The sequence below is a fragment of the Typopeltis vanoorti genome, chromosome 6 (genome assembly GCF_054136105.1).
Source record: "Typopeltis vanoorti isolate ZY-2024b chromosome 6, IOZ_Tvanoo_1.0, whole genome shotgun sequence".
NCBI lineage: Eukaryota > Metazoa > Arthropoda > Arachnida > Uropygi > Thelyphonidae > Typopeltis > Typopeltis vanoorti.
In genome coordinates, this window is record NC_143554.1 from 21,913,408 (window position 1) to 21,926,364 (window position 12,957).

Genomic DNA, 12,957 nt, shown 5'->3' on the forward strand with positions numbered 1-12,957 from the left:
TATGGAAATTTTTCAGTTCTCTTTTGGTTTCCAGTAAACTAGGTAATTGTGTCATCACATTGGACAATGAAAATTATCAGTACTTAAGTTTTTCACAATACCATAGTGGTATTCAAACTTTCAGTCTTTTGGTAGAAGAGCAGAAATAACATTCATCTGGACAACCAGATTAGCAGAGTTATTGCATTCACGTTGCACTTTAATGATACTCATAGAGTTATTGCATCACATCTAGTTACTTGGAACCAGAGCTGTTTCATAACAGCTCTGGTTCCAGGTGGAAAACTGGAATAAAGACATAATGCAATGAGAGAAAAAAAAGGAGAAACTAATTTACAAAAGTATAAGAAACTAGGGAGTATGAAATAAGAAGGAAATGAAATGATGAAAACAGTATATGAACCATTTCTGCTAGAGAGAAATTAAATGAGAACTGCATAATTCGAGTCTGGTCATCAGATTGAATTTCTGGAAAAGGAATTAAAACCAAATATAAGAATAATAAAGAAATTTCCCTATTGAGTGTTCCAGATAAGTGTACTTCAGAATTCTGATTCTTGAGAGAATCAGAATTCCGGTTTATGACAAACAGCTAAGGAATCATGGAATCTATGCTTACGTTTGTAGATTTGCAAAATGCATCCAACAGAGAGCCAAGGAAAAAAGCTTTTAAAACTCTACAGTTATGTGATGTAAACCATATTTATGGCAAGGAGACTATCTCTGTATGAATGTCAGGTGCAAGAGTATCTCCTCTCACTGCATGTCCCCACTCTGTCCTTCCATTTAACCGTGAACAATCTGATGAACTTAATAAACAATGACTGCGACAAGAAGGAATCTCTCTTATAAACTAAACAGTTTATAAGAGAAATTGGTTATAAACTAAACAATTTATAACCAATCGCCACAGACAAACCATGCTAGAATCTCCTCGTTGAAAACTCACTTTCACATCCACTTCACTAACATCTATGGCAGTACTCACTAACAGTCATCCAGACCAGACCACCTACTCTTGACAAAAACCCAAATAGCATCTACATCCACTACTACCCACCTCCAATGTCCAGATGACACTTCACAATTCCTTTTGCAACAAGGGTATATCTGTGCTTTTTGTTAGATCAGACATTGCATGTCAGAGAGTGGCTAATTTAGAATCCCCTTCTTTCAACCTTCTCTGGGTCAAGGTTTCCTTGTCCTCTTTACTAATATTTATCTGTTACATTTATTTTTCTGCAATGTCTAATAACTACTCAGACATCACATTCCCTCTCCATGAAACTCAACCATCTGCAGTCATCCAAATAGTGAGATCGTCTTCCTAGGTGACCTTTGCCCGTAATTCCAACCAACTTCCCCTTTCAAACACCACTGACCGAGCTGAATGAGATGTGGAAATGTGTGCAAAGGTTTCTGTGGTTCAGTAATTCGAGAGATAGATTCCAGTATTGAGACCATATGTTTATTAAATACGAACAGGATACGCGAAAACCTGACATGTTTTGTAAGTCGTGTGACTTACATCATCAGGGGCATTGGTGTATAAAAAGTTGAACACAATTAACAAAGAAATTTAGTCCATTAGATGTTTCTAACTCTGTAACATTGAAAAAAATTGAAACATTCATTATCGAATGTTTGTGGGAACATTGTTATTTGTTGTCACATTCTGCACTTCGTCTGTTTTATGTCCGAGATCTGAGGAAGTGAGATTTTTTTTGAATGCTGACCACACTTGGTGTAATATCAAACCTTGGTTTTTGTTGCACTGTGTAGGAATTCTAAGCATTTTTGCCACTTCTTTGAATTTCCTTGAGAAACAGTTTTTATTAATATATGACATAATCGTTTTTTCCCAAAGAACTTTGTGGCAAGTGGAAGTTGTGTGGAAAGCTAGGCCCGATTTGTGTTCTCTTCTTTTTTCGACGTCTTTTTTATGTTCTGCCATATGGATTTCTTCTGACCTTTCTGTCTGGCTTACGTAACAAATGCCACAAGAACAATAGATTTGATAGACCCCTGGTTTTTTTATGGGATAGTGCGAAGGTTTTGGTGGATGTAGGAATTGTGATATTTTTTCTAAAGGGAGAAAAACTACTTTTAAATTGTACTTGCGGAGCAATGTTGCTAATCTGTCTGTGGCATTTTTGATGTATGGTAGTGAGATTGCATTCTTGAAATCTTGAAAACTAATGCTATAAAAAACTATCAAAAGAAACCCAAGAGATGGTTAAGGTATGTGGATGACATTTTTGTCATCTGGCCAGGAATGATAAATGAATTAATTGTTTTTAAAGAATATCTTAAAAGAATACACCCAAATATAAAATTCACTTTGGAAATAGAAGAGCGAAAAAAATTACCTTTTCGGGATATCCTCATAGAAAAAAATGAAGAAGAAAAAAGTTTTACCTTTTCCATTTACAGAAAATCGACAACTACAAGAAGATTGCTTAATGCAGCCTCACACCACCACCCTCACAAAAAATACGTATAATAAAAACCTTGAAAGACAGAGCATATAAGATATCCAGCACGGAAAAAAAGTGAAATTAGGAATTACACTACTTAACACAGGGGTGCTTTGGGGCCAAAGCTGTAAAACTGAGAGGAGACTTCCCCATAGCCTTTAAAGGAATGTAGAGAACCGACCAGGGCTTTTGACCTAATGTCCAATCCTCACTTTCTCGTGGTGCACCCTGTTTGGTATCTATCTGGATACTGAATGAACGAGGATGGGCTGGCAATTTGGGATTTAGCCGACCAAATTGTATTCTTATTGGTTAAACCAAAATACAAAATGATGGTACAACATGACAAAATTTCATGCCGGCTGGGGCGTCGCCCGGTTAAACAAGGCCCCTGTTGTTTTTGCCAGGGAACCAGTGCGAACAGCGAAAAGTCAGCTACTGGAACAAATCTGAAAACACACCCCAACTCAACATTACCAGAGTTAAAGATCAACTAAGAAGCCTGAATGGCAAAGAAATGGAACTAGCTGAGGAATTGGATAAGTACCAGATCGACATAATAGGGGCGACCCAAACAAAAAAGACAAAAACTGGTGAGATCTTTCTGAGCAATAAATACAAAATGTTATATTCAGGCAATGACAGTCAAGTAAAAGAAGGAGTAGCCATTGTATTCAACACAAAATACAAGGCTCATCTTCTTGAATGGCAGGCAGTGTCAAGTAGAGTGATTTCGGCAAATATCAGAATGGGTAACTGGACAATGAGACTTATTTGTGCCTATGGTCCCACAGAAGGTTCCTATGGTAGAAGTAGAGGAATTTTTTGAGGCTTCAGAGAAAGCTACTGACACAATGAAAAAGGAAAAGTTGGTCCCTGTTGGGGATCTAAATAGCAGAGTAGGAAGTGATTGTCAGACATACAAAAATGTTTTGGGAGAATTTGGAGAAAAGAGCAAAGCTAATAATAATAATAATAGCAAATACCTGTTGAATTTCTGCTCAGGACATGGACTGGTTATTACTAACACCATGTTCCAACATAAAAAAAATGTGCACAAATTCACATGTAGAGAAGAGACTAGGAATAAGAAAAGTCTCATTGACTATGTTATTATTGATGGTGATGTTTTCTCCCTGGTGACACCAGAGTGTACAGAGGATTTGAAATTGGAAGTGATCACTATTTAGTCTTCAGCAGGATAAAATTGAATTTAATATTGAAAAGAATGGCACGTAAGAAAGTTTTAAAGCGAATAAAAGTTGAGCAGCTATCAGATGTGAACTGTAGACTAAAATAGACAAAGATTATTGAAGAAAAAATGAAAGGGTTTGAGAACAGGAACCAAACCTTGGAGATTCTGTGGCAAGCCTTGAAGAAAACATTGATTGATTCTGCCAGAGAGGCATGTGGTGAGGTTGTCTGCAAGGATAGAAAAATTAGAACTCCATGGTGGACACAGGAAGTTAAAGAAGCGGTGAAGGAAAAGAAGAAAGCATATCAAAAGTTCCTGGCAAATAAGTCAGCTTTTACTCTTACAGAATACAGAGACAAATGTAAGAAAGCTAAACAGTGTGTAAAACTAGCTAAACAAAAGTCATGTGAGGACTTTGGCAAGAATATAGAAAATAAATATCAAGAAGGTGGCAAAATATTCTGGAGGTTGTTGAAGAAGCTTAGGAATGGAGGAAAGAGTGCTGTAAAAGGAGTTAGAGATGATAAAGGTAACATGAAAAATGGGAGAAAAAGATATCCTTAAAGTATGGAGTAATTACTTTGAAAAACTGCTAAATGAAACAAGCAGTGATGACAGCAGAGTGGTAAAAAAAAAAACACTGACCAGGCATGCAGTCAGGAATACATATCCATACTTGAAGTAGAAAAAGCCATCATAGGCTTGAAATGTGTAAAGGCTGCAGGAGCAGATGATATTCAACCAGAAATGCAAGTATGGTGGTATAAAAGTCTTACAGTGGCTGCACTGCATAGTTCAGAATGCCTGGACAGAGGGACGAATTCCCGATGATTGGAGTAGAGCTCTCATAGTACCCATATATAAAAAGGGAAATAAAACTCAATGTGAGAATTACAGAGGTATATCCCTACTGAGTGTTCCTGGTAAGATATATGCAAGTATACTTGAGAAACGGTTGAGAAGAATTGTGGAAGAAAAGCTTGGTGAAGAACAAACTGGATTCAGATCAAATAGAGGCTGTCAGGATCAGATCTTCACTTTACGATAAATAGTGGAGAAATCATGGGAATATAACAAAGATCTGTATTTAAGTTTTGTCGATTTGGAAAAAATGCATATGACAAGGTGCCAAGAGAGAAGCTATTTAATACGCTACAATTATATGGTGTCAATCGGTCATTATATCAAGCAATACTTAGTCTGTATTTGAGTTGTAAGTCAGCAGTTAGAATTGAAGGAAGTACAGGAAGATGGTTTAATGTTAAATCTGGTGTGAGACAAGTATGTACATTATCCCCTCTGTTATTCATTATCTATATGGATCACATTATTTAGGAAAGTGCTATTAAACATGATATCAAAATTGGAGATGTTAATGTCAGCTCTTTGTTTTATGCGGATGATGTTATACTTCCAAATAAAATCCGCTACAAGTCTGCAAGATTCCCTGACTAAATTGAATAACTGTTGTAATAGATGTGGTATGAAGATCAGTAATAAAAAGACAAAGACAATGAAAATTGGCAGAATTATTGAAAATATCAACTGTGTTGTGAATGGAGAACCTGTGGAACAAGTAAAACATTTCAGCTACTTAGGTACGATTTTTAGTGAAGATGGTAAATTAAATATAGAAATAGACAACAGAATCAACAAAGTTGGTATGGTAGGAAGTCAATTGAATAAATTCATATGGAATAAGAGAGATATTAGTCGGAACACTAAATTAGCCGTATACAAGACAGTGTTCAAACCAGTTTTAACTTATGGATCTGAGAGCTGGGTCAGAAGTAAAACACGTGACCAAAGACTAGAGACTGCAGATACGAGAGTCCTGAGAAAGATTAGGGGCATGAACTGATGGATCAATGGCAATATCATATTAAAAACAACAATATTAGGAAAGAACTTGACATTGTCGGCATCCAGGAATGCTTTAGCAGAGCTAATCTCAGGTGGTATGGTCGTTTAAACAGAATGGGCGAGGAAAGATTAGCAAAACAAGTGTTCTCTGCCAAGTTGGCCGGAAAACTTCCCAGAGAAAGACCAAGATATTGGTGGATTGATACGGTACAAAGTTCCTCAGATGATTGAAATATAAGATCTGGTAAAGTTGGAGTCTTGACAAGTAACAGACTGATTTGGAGGAAAATTGTAGATAGGAAGTTAGTAATGATGTAAATTTTTCATGTAGGACTATCATATCCTGTACACTCCTTCAGGGTACAAGGCAGGAAGTTGATGATGATGAACACAGAGCTTCACACATAATGGATTTGACCCAAAAACATTCAAGAAAATCCTGAACACATTTCCCACAGCCAAAGTAGAAAAACAAGATTTCAAGAATGCAATCTCACTACCATACATCAAAAATATCACAGACAGATTAGGAACATTGCTTCACAAGTACAACTTAAAAGTAACTTTTTTCCCTTTAGAAAACATATCAAGATTCCTACATCCACTGAAACCTCACACCATCCCATAAAAAAACCAGTAATCTATAAAATCTATTGTTCTTGTGGCATTTGTTACGTAGGCCAGATTCTTAGAATTCCTACACAGTGCAACAAAAACGAAGGTTTGATATTACACCAAGCGTGGTCGGCATTCATAAAAAATTTCACTTCCTCAGATCGTGGACATAACACATATGAAGCACAGAACGTGACAACAAATAATAATGTTCCAACAAACATTCAGTAACGAATGTTTAAATTTTTTTCAATGTTACAGTTAGAAACATCTAATCAACTAAATTTAATCTTTATTAGTTGTGTTTAACTTTTTATACACCTATGCCCCTGATGATGCAAGCCATACAACTTACTTACAAAACTTGTCGGGTTTTCAGGTATGCTGTTCGTATTTAATAAACATGTCGTCTCAATACCGGAATCTATCTCTCTAAATGTGGAAATCTTTGTCATACAAATTGACCTAACTCAAATTGTTCGCATACCTACATGAAATCCTGATAACTCTCTTCATGCACCCAATACCTAGGATCTCTTTTTAACCAGTTTCTCTCTCCAAATACACCATACAGGTCAACTCAGATCACAATCTTACGCATTCTCCTCCTGAAGAATGCTTTTCTTCAAGCAACTCTGATCTCATTTCCTCTGGCACTACAAAGGTGCCAAATGGGATGACCTCTGGAACTTCTACTTCTCCTTTTCTTAGTCTGACTATGCTTCAGCTCATCCAATCTCCAAGCAAGTTGCAGAAATTACCCTCATTAGCACAGAGGCTTTCATTCCCCTTTTCTGTCCAGAATCGTTGTCCACTTTCCGAGCCTTGATTCAACAAAGTGTATCAGAACATTCAAGAAAAAAAAATGTAACTTACCACAGGTGGTTCTCTTCAAGAACTCCAGCTTCATTCTTTGCCTATACCAAAGCATGCAGAAAATACAAAACATTCATTAGCAGATCTAAATCTGATTTCATAAAGGCCCACAGCAGAAAGCATGCCTCCTGCCCCACTGGATGTCGTGCCCTCTAATCCCTTACAGTTGGATGCAACTTCTACATGCCTGCACTTCCACCTTTCTATCATCCTGATGGCACCACTGTTACTTCACCCCAAGTTAAAGCTGGCCTCTTATCATTGTTCATTTCCTCAAACTCTTGCATGGGTGACTAAGGGAAATTGCCTATTACCATACTGGAATCTGAGCACTGTATGTCTCCTGTAATTTCTCACCAAAAATACAGAAAATTACTAAATAACTTGGATACTGAAAATCTCCTTCTCTTGACAGCATCTCTCAAGCTGTTCTCAAACATTGTTCTCCAGAGTTAAAAACTGCCTTATATCGCCTCTACAATCTATTATTCTTAGATGGTACTTATCCCATCATGTGGATGTAATCGCATATCCAGCCTATTCCATAAAAGTAAGATAGAAGTCTACTGTCAAACTACTGACCAGTTGCTATCACATCAATTGTCTCCAAAATAATGGAGAAAGTCATCATTGTCCCACTTCTTTACTACCTAGAGGTCCACCACCACTATTGATTCTTCCCATTCAAGATCCACAGCTAACCTTTTAGTTTACATCACCCACCACTGAATACGTAATTATCACTGGAATGTCACGTGCTATAGCTCATGACATTTCCAGAGCTTTTGATCCTGTCTCGATGCCTGCTAAACAAACAGCAATCCTTTGGTCTACCTGCCACTCTTTGTAATTGGGTTGCTATCTCTGGTCATTCATTGCATGTAATAATGGTCAATGGCTTCCTCTCTTCAAGCTTCACCACCAATGCAGAAGTATCTCAGAGCTCTGTCACCTACCCTCTTTTTCATGTACATAAACAACCTACTCTCACTCACCACTAATCCTATCTGCTGCTTTGAAGACAATAGTACTATCCATTCTACTCATTTGACAAACCATGCAGTGTGCAGTTATCCCAAGTATCAAGAAATTCTACAACTAGTGCCTTAAACATTGAAGTATATTATCCTTTAGAGAGGATGAGGATAATCTGGTAACATTTAATACCAGTCTTCTCTTGCAAAAGAAATCTCAGCCCAGATTCTCTTATGCTCAGTAATACACAAATAACCACACAAGATCAGATTTCTTTGCTTGGACTAACATTCACGTTCAGTCTCTGCTGGCACAAACTCATTACATCAATAGCTTCCTCAACATCCAAAAATCTAAGCATTCCCTTTCATTGAAGTTTTACATCCAGCCAGCTCTTAACTATATACAAATCCCAAATCTGCTCATGCTTAGAATACTTTCACCTATTTGGGGGGAAAGCACCTAAAACTTCTTTAAAAATTCTTGATGCTCTCCAGAAGAGATCAATTCAGCTCCTAGGTAATCCCTCTCTTACAGATTCACATCAACCTTTCTCACAGATGCAATGTTTACGCTGTCTGTTCTATAGGTACTTCATTGGTCATTGCTCCACTGAGCTGGCAGCATCGTTTCTTCACTTTTTGTTGCACCTGTTAATACATGGGTGTTCTGAAAAGTTCTTGGCCTAACAATGAAAAAACGAATTTATAATTTCAAAATTATTTTATTTTTCCACATAATCTCCCTTAACACTTATACATTTATTCCAGTGATGCTCCAGTGCCATTATCCCATCCCTGTAGTGCTTCTCAGTAAGATCTGCAAAATATCCCTCTACAGCTGCAATCATCTCTTGATTCGAAGAAAAACAATGACCAGTGAGGAAGAGTTTTAGTTTTGGGAAGAGATAGAAGTCAGAAGGAGCCAAATCTGGGGAATAGGGTGGATGTTCCAACAATTCATAGCGCAGATCCCTTAATTTTCCCATTGCACCTTTGTGGGCAGGTGCATTGTCCTGATGAAAGATGATTTTTTCTTCTGCAAATCGGGTCTTTTCTCACGAATTTTTTCGTCTAGTCTGGTTAAAAGATCGGAATAATATTCCCCGGTTATTGTTTTATCCTTTTCAAGATAATTACTAAACAAAATGCCTTTAGTATCCGAAAACACTGATGCCAAGACCTTGTCTTCTTTGGAGCTGAACAACCGGCTTCTGTCCACTGTTTGGATTCTGGCGTGTACTGGTGAATCCAAGTCTTACTGGTGAATCCAAGTCTTATCCATAGTAATAAATCAATGCACAAAATAAGTTTTATTTTTGTTAAAACACTCCAAGCACTGTTCAGAGATTTTCATGCAAGTGCGTTTTTGATCCGTGCAGCACCCATCTTGTGCAAAGCTTTTTCATTTGCAATTCTTCATGCAAAATGTATCCTACACGTTCTTTTGAAATGCCTATAGTCTCAGCAATTTTATGCACTTTGACTTGCCAGTCATCCAATCCCATATCGTGCACTTGATCAGTGATTTCTGGTGTTGTTACACTTTTTTGGACATCTTTCACATGGATCATCTTCAAGGCTAGTACGGCCACGTTTAAACTTGTCAGCTCATTTCTTAATTGTCAAAAACGAAGGAGAAGAGTGCCTATAAATGTTTGTGAACTTTAAATAAATTTCTTTTGGCGTTAAACCTTCTTTTACAAAGAATTTTATAATGCACGACACTCAATTTTATCCATTTCAAGGGATGCAGACAACACTTTGGCTTCGCACAGCTGTATAAAAAAAAATACTTGATAGAATGACTTGCAATTTCACATGGATGCTTATGACAGATGTACCAACTTAGAAAAAAAAAATCTTGCCAATAGCGTTGCCATTTATGGTTAAGGTCGAGAACTTTTCAGACCACCTTCGAAAAATGCTACATGCCAACATCGATTGATTTTTCAACATTTCACTTTGCAATGCAACTACACTTTATAGAAATCAGTGGTTGTTAAATATTCTGCTTGCAACTGCAGGGTAGCCTTTTTTAGCTGGTTTCAAAGCTAATCTTAATTCTTTTAACTTTTCTCAAGAATTGTGAAAAAGTTCCATGTCACTCCCAATCATTTCAATTAACTTATCACAGGACTTTTAACAAACAGAATATCATGCATACATTGAGCACCACCAAGTAAATTTGAATTGTATTGCAAGAGCTTGCAATACAATTCAAATAGGCTGTCGGTAAAAGTTAATGGGTGTTAGTTTAATGTCGAGAAATGCTAAGTTATGCATTTTGGGATAAATAGATTACAAACCATGTATCACATCGATGCCACTGTATTCCAGGCAATACATGAAACTAGAGATTTAGGTGGTGATAGACAGAGAATTTTTAGAGGACATATTGCTAAGGTTGCTAAAGTGGGCCATAGTAGAGATAAAAAGTCGTATAAGGCCTTGATATGCCACATCTGGATTACTGTGCTCAAGTCTGGTTTGCTAGGTTTCTTTGGGATGAGGAAGCAGTGGAGAGGATTCAGAGGTAAGTAACCAAGATGGTGAGTGGGCTGGGGAATGTTACCTATGATGATAAATTGAATGTGTGTGGATTTGAGAAGTTGGTGGATATGAGAAAAAAAGGGGATATGATAGAAACATTTAAGTTGCTTAAAGGGTTTTACATATAGATAGATGCAAGGAAATGTTTAAGCACTTGGTTAGAGGGACCAGAACAAGGAGCCATCCCTGGAAGTTGAATAAAGGTGTGGTTAGTAGATAAGTGAGGACTAGATTTTTTGCTTAGAGAGTTGTGAATGAGTGGAATGGGTTGCCAGTCAGTTGCAAGTGCACCCTCACATTTCAGACCACCCTCACAGATGCTATGAAGATCAGAGAAAAAGAGCTTTTAGAGAATAAGGCATTCATATTATTATATTTAGATCCTAGATTAAATATTTTATTGAAAAGGAAACAGACTACATTGATTGTCTGACAACTTGAATGAGAAGATCTGTGCAAATTATCCTAATTGCAAGCATGAAAACCAAGCAGATATGATGACTGTGGAGCAGTTGAAATTCTAATCCATATGAAGATGACTCAGAGTTTACTTAAGATCGCTGAAAAGAGCAAGATAAACGCAAGTAGCAGAAAAGGCCATAATCTTTTCAGCAGTTAGATTTTACACATTAGTAGGATTCTGGCTGAAACTATTTTGATTTTATATTGGAATACTATGAAGATAGAATATTAAAATCTTGATAAATCAACTTTAGTTGTACTTGCTGACCATATGACAAGCAAGTATAAAAAGATTTTTCTATGTATAGAAAATTTATAGACATGCCAGCCTGGCTGGCCGAGTGGTTAGCATATCTGCTCTCCAGCCAAAAGGCTGCAGGTTCGAATCCTGCCGTGGGCATGGATGTTTGTGATTGTGGAAATACCAGTGGTGGCGGTCGGTAGTAGATGGTGCTGGTGTAGTTGTGGTCAGTTGGTGGAGACAGAGTTGTAGAGCAGGTGCCCTCCCTCGATGAGTAACTTTGCACTCCCTGGAGGTGTCAAATAATAATTATTTTTATTATTTTTTTTTTACATGTGATTACATACGATACAACATTGCATACATTTGTTTACATACGATACAACATTGCATACATTTGTTTACATATGATACATACAATACGTGCATTTGATTACATGTGATACATACTTGATTACATATTAAAAAAAAATCAATCCTTTTTTTTTAATTAAAATTATGATTAATATTGTGATTACCTATTTACAACATAAGATTTTGCTTACTTGGGAGGAGAAGGAATAAAAAACCAAGTTTATAAAATTACTTGTTATCCTTAATATATATTATCCCCAAGATAAAAAACTTTTCACATCTTTATCTCATCCAGAGTTTCTTATTCAAAGTAAAAGCACCTTATAGCAACTTGTATAAGTAAAGTTGATAAGGCTCTATATTACTAAAAACCTTGGTATTTCAGGGTCTAGCTACTCACTGAGGAGACCTCAAAAAAGGTTGAAACCGGTCTGGGTAGTGACCCCCCCCCCACCCATAATGTATAACAGTATACACTCTTAGTGAGATGTGTTTTACATTATGGGAAATACTAAGAATAGTGATCAGAGCTTTATCTACCTTTACAATGAGTTGCTCTGGTGTTGTAGTCACTACCTTTAGACTTGAACTACATTCAGGAACAAACTTAACTGTTTTGCTTACTTGGGAGAAGGAGTAAAAAAAAACAAGTTTATAAAATTACTTGGTATCCTTAATATATATTCTCCCCAAGGTAAAAAACTTTTCTCACACACACACACACACACACACACACACACACACACACACACACACACACACACACACACACACACACACACACACACAGTGGTACCTTGGATTGCGAGTGTTTTGCAAGACGAGCAAAAATTTTTAATAAATTTAACTTGATAAACGAGCGAGGTCTTGCAATACAAGTACAGTATTACTTATACGCTTTGTCTGCTGAGTTTCATGTGATCACAAGTCGCTTGGGATTGTGGGTAATCGTCTCGCATGTTTGGTCTCAGTCAGCATACCTTATTCGTATAGTCAACATTTGTGCTAGTGTTGTGACCATGCGTGTGTGCGTAAAGCATTTTTTATTTTGTGTCCAAATGTAGTGACTGTTCTTTATTAACTGTACTTCGACAATGTCCCCAATGAAGAAAAGGGTTAAAAAGGAAGGCAGTAAGAAGAAGGAGATGATTACGCTGGAAGTTAAGAAGGAAATCATCAGGAAGCATGAATAAGGTATGCAAGTGGCCGCCATCGCAAGATTTTATAAGAAGTCTAAGAACTCTAGGAAGGTGTGTAAAATGTGGGAAACAGTGCGAAATTTTGTAGAAAAGCACCACCCGAGTAAGACTGTGGCAGTACGATCAATGAATCTGTTTAACGACAATG

General features: G+C 37.0%; 1 protein-coding gene across 4 annotated transcripts in view; it reads left to right on the forward strand.

Annotated features, from left to right (window-relative positions):
* beta-PheRS (phenylalanine--tRNA ligase beta subunit) overlaps positions 1 to 12,957 on the forward strand; it is a 251,748-nt gene that overhangs the window by 15,230 nt on the left and 223,561 nt on the right. The window lies entirely within an intron of this gene.